Source organism: Papilio xuthus, unplaced genomic scaffold (genome assembly GCF_000836235.2).
Source record: "Papilio xuthus unplaced genomic scaffold, Pxut_1.1 DF826945.1, whole genome shotgun sequence".
NCBI classification, from domain to species: domain Eukaryota; kingdom Metazoa; phylum Arthropoda; class Insecta; order Lepidoptera; family Papilionidae; genus Papilio; species Papilio xuthus.
The window spans coordinates 852879-864228 of record NW_013531704.1 but is presented as its reverse complement, the minus strand read 5'-3'; positions in this window follow the sequence as shown (position 1 = coordinate 864228).

Sequence of the window (11350 nt, the reverse complement as noted above, 5' to 3'; positions counted from 1 at the left end):
AACAATAAGTCATATGAATGTTTTGCAAAGGGACATCTTTAAACTATCACGAGTCATAAATAAGTGTTTCTTTACGATAATACTCCGCTTTGAAATCCTCTTATATTTATGACTTTAAGTTGAATTTTATTTATGTTGTTCACATTTTTTTTTTCATCAGTTGAAATGTTTATTGGTACATTAGCGTTTGTTTAAAATGTTATAAGATTTTTTGTTATAATCTGTAGCTTTAAATAACTCGCTTAAATTAGAAATCTTTATGTAATACTTTTTTAACCCTTATGTTCATTTTGTATAGTATACCAAACATACAACTTTATATAAATATACGATTACGATAAAATTATTTTTAACTTAGTTTTTTTTAACTTTGTTTCTTACTTTTCTTCAAAAAAGAAATCTTGCCACAATAAGGGTTAACAACGTTAACAATTTTCAGACAAAATGTCTGCCTATTAATTAGACGTTAGCATTACAAAATAGGCTCCGAGCCTCTCGGTGGGGACGTATAATGAGCCGATGATGATGATTAAAAAATATCCATGAGTGAAAAAAACATGTTTCTTTAACATTGTTTACTGTTTCGTCTTTATATCTAGATATGTCATAACAGAAATTCAAAAGCTATTTCACACTTCAAAGTCTTTGCTGGAAGTGATAATTCTCAGTTCAGTAGCATTTTAACGCGAACTCTAAACTTGTTAGCAAGTTTTAACGAGCCACTTCATGTAAACGATTCTTTTAATTTGAAAAGTTATGGAAGTGTTTTATTTTGAAGCTAATTTTATACTCTGAAATGATTTAAGATTTTAATCAAGAAATCAATCTTTGGGACATCAGACAATAGATGTTCCTCGTAAACTAATTATCATAGTTCGCTAGACCGGTGTAATACCATGACCACATAGACAGGCCTGAGTACAAGTTTGCGTTTTGTCTGATGACTGTGTTTGTCGGAGGCCAATTCTATGCCTTCTTCTCCTCCCATTCTTTTCTTATAAGGAAAAATCTAAAATTAATTAAAAACGTCACAGAATTGGCCCGGCTCGTCCGGTGAAATACCACGACCACACAGAAGATCGGCATGAAGTGGAAGCAATTCCGCTTTTCGTCGGATGAGTGTGCGTCCCGGAGGCCTCATTTAGTCCTCTTTTCCTTCCCACCCTTTTTCTCAAGGAAGAAAAAGGATGGGAAGTGGAAGTGGACTTTCCGGACGAGAGGATGCATAGGAAGGGAAAATGTTTTCTTTCTGTGCATCATCTCCTTCGTCGATTAAAGGTAGGCAGCGCGTATGCAGTTGCGTATGTCTATGGGTAGCGGTTGCTTCGCTATTTCTGCGATTTCGGGTGGCCGTTCGCTCGTTTGCCATCTTATGATATAAAAAAATGAATTTTCTAATCCATATATATAAAAGAAAGTCGTGTTAGTTACACTATTTATAACTCAAGAACGGTTTTACCGATATGGCTAAAAATTGGTGAGGAGGTAGCTGATAGCCAGGAGACGGACATAGGATACTAATCATTCATTTTTTTATTCCTTTTTAATTTTAGTTTTTTTTATATATTCACGCGGACGGAGTCGCGGACGACAGCTAGTTTTATTTAAATCAGTAAGAACGTCACTATATTTAACTTGTCATTCTTTGAAGTCGAAGTAAGCCAAAACCCACTACTGATTTAAATCGTCAAACTCAGCTATTGCTTTTTACATTACTACTTCTACACGGGAAATTGGATTCTAGTTTCTGTTCAAAACGAATTAATTTTCAACAACGTGATAGAAATGAAATTATTCGTAATTAAGATAAACGATATGACTGACTTTGTATGAAATATTGAAGGCAGCAAGTGACAGGCATTCGCGTAATAACACTAAATTTTGTTAATAAATTTGAAATTACGTCTTGGTATTAAGTACCTTCCTTGATTTAAATATTCTCTTTGTCCTTACTATTGGTAGTAATTATACCCGGAACACACACCAGCATCAGCAAACATCCCAGATGCGCTACAGAAGCGCGGCAGCCCCAACAGTGCCCCAACACCCATTATTGTGTTGAAAATTAAAAGAAAAAAGCCCTAAAATTAAATAATAAAAGAATTCTATCTAGATTAAAAAAAATTTAATATCACAGCAAAAGTACAATTTGATTTTTTGATTTTTCAATGCTGTGCTATAGTTTTTTTTTAATATTATCAAATCGTAATAAAGTGTAGATGGTATGATGACATTCGGTGTTACAACGCGGCTTTCGTTACAAAAATAACACGTCGACGTGATCGCGGGACATTTGGAAGACAGCCAGAGAAACACGACATGATACTCTTTCAAATTAATCTCACCATTATTAGTTATCAAATTAGAATTGACTGTTTATATTCTTGTATTTTATTAAACAGAAGATTTTTTAAATACGTTTTTATAAATCAAAAAAAACAACCAGAGTTTTGCTAGTTTTCTAAATCTGATCGATCGTAACATTCCATTGCTGAAACATCAGCCCAAAGTCGCATTATTTTATACTCCTTCCTATCCAAAGTAATTAAAATAATCTTGAAATTGATTTTAAGCATCGATTATTAAGTTTCGTCTTTACTACATTTCATACGTCACGTCACGTCGTCAGAGCGTCGGTGGCTCAGGGGTCAAGCACTTGACTTGCAATCTGCAGGTCCTGGGTTCGGATCTACCAATGTGTTTTTCGATTTCCGATTAACATATGTACATTTATCCGACGTTCTTACGGTGAAGGAAGACATCGTGATGCAACCTGCACATATCTGAGAAGAAATTCAAAGATTCATATGTGTGAAGTCGACGAACCCGCACTTAGCCAGCGTGGTAGACTATGGCCTAATCACCCTTAATTTAGGGTAGGCTCCGAGCCTCTCGGTGGGGCCGTATAGTGAGCTGATGATGATACGTCACATTCAATTTAACGACTTCACGATGTTATTCTATGTCATTAAAATTATACGTTACTGGGATATTCCTATATAGCTATAACGACAAATTGTATTATCTTTATAGCAATATTAAGGCACATAATTGACATAAAGTAAGACGTTCACATAACATCGTCTGATTTCGAACGTAGTTACAAGAATCCTTCACATTTTATTTCGTCATATTCAACGCGTCTTTGTCTCTGATATGAAAATTCCTACGAAGCAATAAATGCAGACGTAACTTGTGACTATCGAAGCGAGCATTTTTCGCATATCATTAGTCACTAGATGACTACCATTTTCAATTATATTAGCTACTAGCCGTTGTCCGCGACTCCGTCCGCGCGGAATTAAATAGCAACTTAATAAGTAGCCTATGTGTTGTTCCAGACTATGTTCTACATCTATGCCAAATTTCAACGAGATCCATGCAGCCGTTCAGGAGATATCTACAAACAAACACCCATCCATCCGTCTAAACATTCGCGTTTAAAATATTAGTAAGATCAGGAATGAGTTTTCACACAAACAGGACAACTACCGCATATATTAAAAAGTCGATCGAAGTGGCAATAACTTAGTTGATGGTAGTAATTAACTTTTTTTTTAAATTAAAAGCATATTTTACAGTAATAAAAAAAAATATTTCGTATTCAGTAAATTTTATAACCAAAAACTTTAATCCGTGACGTCACGAGTATAAAAATAACTAAGACAGGGAGGAATATAGGTTTATTTTATATTTACTATAGAAACAAGGCCACTTGTTAAAATTTGAAATAATGAAGATGGACTACCGGAAAATTAGTCGTCAGTGTTAAGCGTATATTAATTAGTTTATAATAATATCTCACGAAAGTTTAAACTATGATAGTTTAGTTTATACATATAAATAGTTTACGTTGAACTATATACATCTCTCATGTCCTTCCTAATATATTACATGAGTTGTACTATTATTTAAGAGTTTTTTTTTAAATTCAGTTCCTGTAATGAGTCTTGCAACTTTTGATATTTGTGATAATTTCAGCGTCTATTTATTATTTAAGGAACTTTTCCAAAATCGTCTTATCGTGATGTTTATTGATTCATTATTGATCTTGGAATGGTTTCTACCAACATAATATTTGGTCAATCTTTCTCAATCATGACTAACTGATATTAATAACTGGATTGAAGGCATCAAAATATCTTTTGAGATAAATTTTGAAAATATGTTCAGAACTTTATTTTCTCGAGGGCCTTGCAAATATTTACGTTACAAGCCTTGGTATTGTCATCCATAAAATATATATTAATTTTGTATTTGGTGAAGTTACGAAAAATTTCTCACGAATATATTTGCTAGGCCCTTTGGTTGGTAAGAATTAAAAATTGTTAATCAAATAATATAATATTTGGCAAAGGGCCTTAACACTTTGGATTCTATAGGGAATTGCAATTCTCTATTAGAGTTTATAAAAATTGTGTTATATTTCATGTCGTTCATAGTAAAATATGCAACATTTTTTATAAGTTTTATGCATGTATTCTCTCTTCGCTAAGTAAATAAACAATGCTACTGCATCTTTGGAACGTCGTGAGATAGCTATGAATCATACATCCAATCTATTTCTATGCATTACATATATTCGTTACTGAGGAAGTATGCGGTTTATTAATATTTTATTATAGTAAAAACATATGGGCTCATGGTCACGTTGCCTATTAGTGGTTATAGATCAATATTTCAATCGCCCGAAGCTTCTAACTAGAAGTTATATAAAAATCAATAGATGTTCGTTAGTCTCGCTAAAACTCAAGATTGCCTGAAAGGATTTATTTCATCTTGGTCTTGAAATGTTCGTGGAGGTCTAGGGAAGGTTTAAAAGATAAGAGAAATTCCTATGATTACCGGGAAGTAATTTTTTTTTATTCCACGCGGATGGAGTCGCGGGTGATAGCTAGGTTAGGATAAAAATTGATGAATTATTCAAACCAAAATGTTAGATTATTCAGTTGTGAATTTTTACAATTGTTAATCCATTGAATAGTTATTATGGATAGATTATTGTCTTGTATGTTAACACCGCAATGAAATATAACCAACAGTTATCATTGCAATAAAGCACAATGAAGACTTATTGTTGTTAACAAGTCAATTTGATTGATTCCCGCGAGCAGCGAGCAGCTAGCACTCGTAAACATTTATCGTGTACAGGTGGTTTATTTTACGTATACGTTTATCTTTTTTAGTCTGTGACTTGTACAGGTGAGAACAAAAGTTGAAATATGTGTATTAAATAGTAATTATTGAGCAATGTTAGAGCCGTAGTCGAAGCTGATCAAGTGACTTGATTCTCTGTGATGTTTATATAACTACTAGCTGTCGCCTGCGACTCCGTCCGCGCGGAAGTAAAAAAGCATTATAAGTAGCTTATGTGTAACACAATAGAATATGTTTACACTTATATACGTTCATGAAAAATTTCGTAAGTATTTTTCAGACTAACAAACTTTATTTCCCAACATAATGATCGGATACACCCAAAAATAGAAAAAAAAGAATTAAAAAAAAAGCCCAAAGTTTATTCGGCGCACTTTTATATGTGTGTGTTTATATATTTGTTTGCGAATGTACTTTCCCACATTCTAAGCGACTATGTTTATGTGGCCGCCATGTTTACTTTGGATTTATTGCTTTTTACGGTTTGCTTTCTAAATATAAATGTCCTCACCAAAACCAAGGTTACGCGAAATGTTCGTGTATCGCGACTTTGATAACATACATTAGTTTATTAGAATTAGAATTTTTTCTTGATAGAACTTCTAAAAGTATTTTCTTTAATCTAGTGATGGTTTAAACTACAGAGTCTCATAGTCATCTTGTCATATTCTTGGCATAACTAAACAGAAATAGGTTTGAATTCGATTCTGTGTGTAATGTCGGCGCTATCGACATGCACTCATCTCGTAAGTAACACGTTTTGTGGAGCCAATAAATGTATAATTATAATAAAGAAGGTTTAGTTTGGAAGAATTCTATTATCGTACATCTAATCTAATTTTGTACCTGGAAAGATCAACATATCGCTGGCAGAATGTCATTACCAATAAAGTGCTACAAGATACTTGTCCATGGATATATTTTTCAATGTGTTTTGAATTACATTTCTCTCGCTCCCACCCTGTACTTCGAATTCTCTCATGGAAAAAATGACATACTTTTAGATATTATTAGTTAGAAGTCTGTGTCGCGAATGGCGTGCTTTTGTTACCAAATCAAGTGGCGGTACTCAATGGTTAATGAGGGAACATAAATTGACATTTTAATAAGGCTAGTTATGCGCCTACACATCGGCACAGTGTCGGATTTTCTTCCTAACAATATTTAGAGTTTCTTGTGTGGAGTGATGGCGCGTACTTTATATTGAATAGCAAATTGCACACATAAATCAGTATCAAAGAGCGAGTTTGCGAGGGGAGTTAGTTCCTTGTTAAGGTTAGTAGTCATTTTGTAACGAGCTCGTTCACTTGCTTTGAGTAAGAGTGGCGGCTACGAGGCGACGGCAATTGTGGTTAAGGCGAATAAAAGGTTATTATCCACTTGGGTCAAAGATAAAAAAACAAAAAATATGTGTTTTTGAAAATGTAAATCAACTTTTAAGACGAGCTTTATTTAATTGTGCTAACAAGATTGTTTCTTATTACATTCGTAAATCCAAAAAAAAAACTCCTTTCTTACTTATATGATCTAGAGGGAGTGACTTTTTTTTCAGTTACTCAGAGATATTCATATTTAAAAATAACTAAAATGCCTTAGGAATGTCTTCCACTATGTTAATACTTGCTAAAGATGTTAAATGTAATGTATTAAAAAATAAATCCTTATGTCATCTTCACATGAACGACCAGAGTGAATACCTAATTTTATCCTAATCACAATATCCCTAGTGTGTTGTAACCTCTACATCCTAAGTCCCGTCGTCGACTGTGTCAAAGCTGCAGTTCTTGACTACGACGTCAGTTGGCTTTGTATCCAGTACGCAGCGGTCATTTTAGTAAATAGGCTCCCAATGTCAAGATTATGTGCTCATGTTGCACTTAGAAAACTACACAGATAATGTACAGATCTTATCGATTCTACTTAATTTAAAATTGATCATTTAAAGATTTCTTTGTTCTGAACTTCTTCGAAATCATTTGAAATTATTCACTGTTCTATTTAGTTAAGTTAATTTGTATAGAAACCATCGAATGTTTTGGAGTAAATATGGAGAATTGGCTGTGGCCCGCGACTAGGTCCGTGCGGAATTAAAAAAATAATTAGTAGCCTATGTGTTCTTCCAGACTGTGTTCCAAAATTTAGCGAGATCCATTTAGCGATTCTAGGGATACCTTTTAACTAACATTCATCCATCCATCAAAACATTCGCATTTCTAATATTAGTAACATAGTAAGATTATAATTAACATATTAGTATATGATACGATGGACCGATGACCTGGTCAAGGTTACGGGAGTTCACTGGATGTGGGCAGCACAGGACCGAGCATTGTGGCAATCGATGGGGGAGGCCTACGTTCAGAAGTAGACGAATTAGGGCTGAATATGATGATGCAGATCATAAATTTGTGAAACTGAACCTTAAATATACAGTATGTTGCCATCCAAGTAACTTTGTAGTTGTCGTTTCCCAGTACAAGTGCTACAATATTTATATGACCGGCGTATTCCTCACTTTTATTACTCCCCAACTCTATTTATATCAGGCCTTCACAAGGTTAGGGTAACATGCAGTTCACCAACCTGTCCGCCACGTATAAAACGTGTTAATGCCATTATTCTGACTAATATTATAAATGCGAATGTTTAGATGGATGGATGTTTGTTAGAAGGCATCCCCAGAACGACTGAATGGCATATATATAGAATATAGTCTGGAAGAATACATAGGCTACTGATAACATTTTTTAGTTTCACGCAATTGGAGTCTCGGGCGACATTTTACATAAATAAAGCGATGTAGTCAGCGTCTTGTTTTATTCTGAAAGTTGTAGTTTTTTCATTAAAAGAGTCGTGTCATGTCTTGACAAAACATGACAGAAATCTCAATTAAAATCTAATAATCTAGTACTATAGACCTCAAGAACCCACAATGTGATTGGCAGATTTGATAAACTGTCTAAAACACTAACCAAATACACTACGAGTAAACATAGTAATATTTTTGATTCGTATTTTGTAGAGGAATAAAAAAATTCTGACATATTATTTTAAATCAACATTGAACATTGAACATTGATGTAGAAAATTTCGCTAGAATTAACTTTACGTTAAAACAATGCATGCAAACATTTTATATTGTACTCAGCACGTGTTTCAAATCACCCATTGTTAGACAGATGCGGTTTGATATTGCAATATAATAAAACGGATCTACGATGCATTCAGTCCTCTATGGTTATAATTTCCGGTGTCTAGGAGCATGGTAAACCATGGTCTATGGTTATTAACAAGAAATGCGAAATATGACTATTCATCTATCCATTATTTCATTTATCTTAAAACTAGCTGTCGCTCGCGATTTTATAAGTCTGGTATTAAAAAAACTTAATTAGTATTATTAGTAGCTTATGGGTTTTTCCAGACTATGTTCTACATCTATACCAAATTTCAGCAAGATCCATGTAGCCGATCTAAACTTTCGTATTTATAAACTTAGTAAGATTTAAAAAACATAAAATAATATCGTTACTGAGACAGTGCTAAACATTGTTTCAGAGTTTAGTATGTAATATATTTTGTGTATTCCTCAATGTCTTAAGAATTAAACTTTTTTTATCTAAATTAATTGACAGTTTCCGGCGTTTGTTTCCTTTCATTTGATTTAAGATTGGAATATACTATTCGACCAATCCTTCTAGGTGAATTACATACAGATCTTCAGTTATCTGACCTTGTTTAAACGGTAACTGCACTGTAATAGTACTTTAAGTGATTACCTCAATGCACTGGTAACCTTACTTCAGATCTACGTAGACAACGAGCCGTATAAAATGACGATTCTACAGTAGGAATCAGGTCGGAGAATAAATGCAACAATTTCATGCTATATACCTATGTTAAAAGGATAATGGAAAACATCGAAAGCCTATCTACTTTTAGACATTTTTAGTAAGAATCATTTGGCGCGAATGACGTGCTTTCGTTACAAAGTCAAGTGTCAGAATGAATAGTGAAGGGACATAAACGTCGACATTTTAGTAAGGCTATTGTTGAGTCTATACACTGGCTCATTTCTGGATTTTCTTCCTAACACTATATACCATATGTAACTTCTAATTTGGAAGTTAAATAGCTCTATCAAAATATTGAGCCTTTTTAAGATGCGAAATACCGCCCGTGCGAAAGCTGGCTTACTGGTTAAGTTTACGGCAGCGGATTAATAATGGAATTTATTACCACGCCATACGCCGTACAAGTGGGAATGAAACGTAAGTACTTCAGACTTTAACTAACTTTTTTAGGAGTTAAAGCAAAATTTTAGTGACTTTCAGACTCAAAGTTGTTGAGTGATCGCTAAGTCCTCTAGTGCAGATTTACTATAAGAAATCTGTATTAAGCCGGCGTTTATGTAACTGTTAAGTGACTCTGAGTCCGTGTATTTGTATTATTAACTTCATCAATGATTTACATCGTGGCTTTAACATTTTGGTTAATAAAACATGTAAAAGTGTTAAGAAGTTAGTTGATACAATCAGAGATAGGTCGGATGTAATCTAGTTCAGTAGAAATCAATCAAAGAGCGTCTGTCAAAAGTTAGTTTTCATTGCGGTCTTTGCATAGAACATATTGCAAACGTCGATTCAAACGATATTTCAAACGAGCTTTGTATACAGTGTAAAACTGTTAGCAAAATCATGAAACAGTTTGTATTTTACTTTGTATATTTCGTGAATACAATGTATTTTACTATCACCATCATCTCACTATATGTCCCCACTGAGGAGCTTGGACCCTACACTAATAGTGACTAGGCCATATTCAACCACCCTGCCACAGTGTGGGTTGACTTCACACATATCTTTGTATTTCTTTTTAGATATGTGCAGGTTGCATCATGATGTATTACTTCATCGTGAGAACGTGGGTTAAATGTACATATGTGAGTCGAATATCACATTGGTACATGGCAGGATTCGAACCACAGGACCTGCAGATTACAAATCAAGTGCTTAACCTCTAAGCCACCGACGGTCTACTATACTATTTTTTTTGTAAATAAAGTCATAAAACTTATTCATAATGGGGATCGAACTTTAAAATTAACCTACTAAATTAATCATTTAATATTTTCAAACGCAACAAACAATTAATTTTATTATGTCACATATTTCCTGCATTATATCAAAGATCAAAGCACTATAATTAAATGTTGATGGCACTGCGTTGCACTGAGACTGACAGTGACACTCAATTCTATTTCAGTGCTGACCAACATATATTAGGAAAAGCAGGATTTAACCGTAAACGTTGCACCTAATAAAGTACTGTAAATGCACATAGAAATCTCCATGACGCGTTAACCGGGCTGTCAAAGCACTAATAAAAAAAAAGGTTTTTTATAAATACTCAAACGCGTCAGATTGATATATAATGATTAATTTTTTATTTATTTTGAAAAGTCTTAGGGGCCTAAACAAATTAACATTCGATTGGCGATGTTGTTAATCGAAAAGTCAGAAATGTGAAAATAACTTTTAATATGTTACGTATTTATTCGATGTATTTTGACACATTTTGTCTATTTTAATAGAAATAGATTCTCTATTTTCATCATCATCATCAGCTCACTATAGGTCCCCACCGAGGGGCTCGGAGCCTACCCTAAGTTAAGGGTGATTAGGCCATAGTCAACAACGCTGGCCAAGTGCGGGTTGGTTGACTTCACACATATCTTTGAATTTCTTCTCAGATATGTGCAGGTTGCATCACGATGTTTTCCTACACCGTAAGAACGTCGATTAAATGTACATATGTAAATCGGTAATCGAAAAACACATTGGTACATGGCGGGATTCGAACCCAGGACCTGCTGATTGCAAGTCAAGTGCTTGACCCCTGAGCCATCGACGCTGTCTATTTTAATAAAGATAAATCCATTATGACATTTTCTACCCCCGCTGAATTGTACTTATAAATTATTCTGTGCATATAAAATATGACAACATTTGGTAGGAATGAATTGGAGAAGTAATAAGGAAGTTATAAAACATACGTCCAGAAACTATAATATAAATAAAACTATTGCTATCAATTTGTGCAGAGGATTGGCGGGAAAGTTTACGAGGGAAGCGTTTTCCCGCGCACGTGTCTTATGAAGAAAATTCCGTAAATTCAGTTCACATCAGTGGCT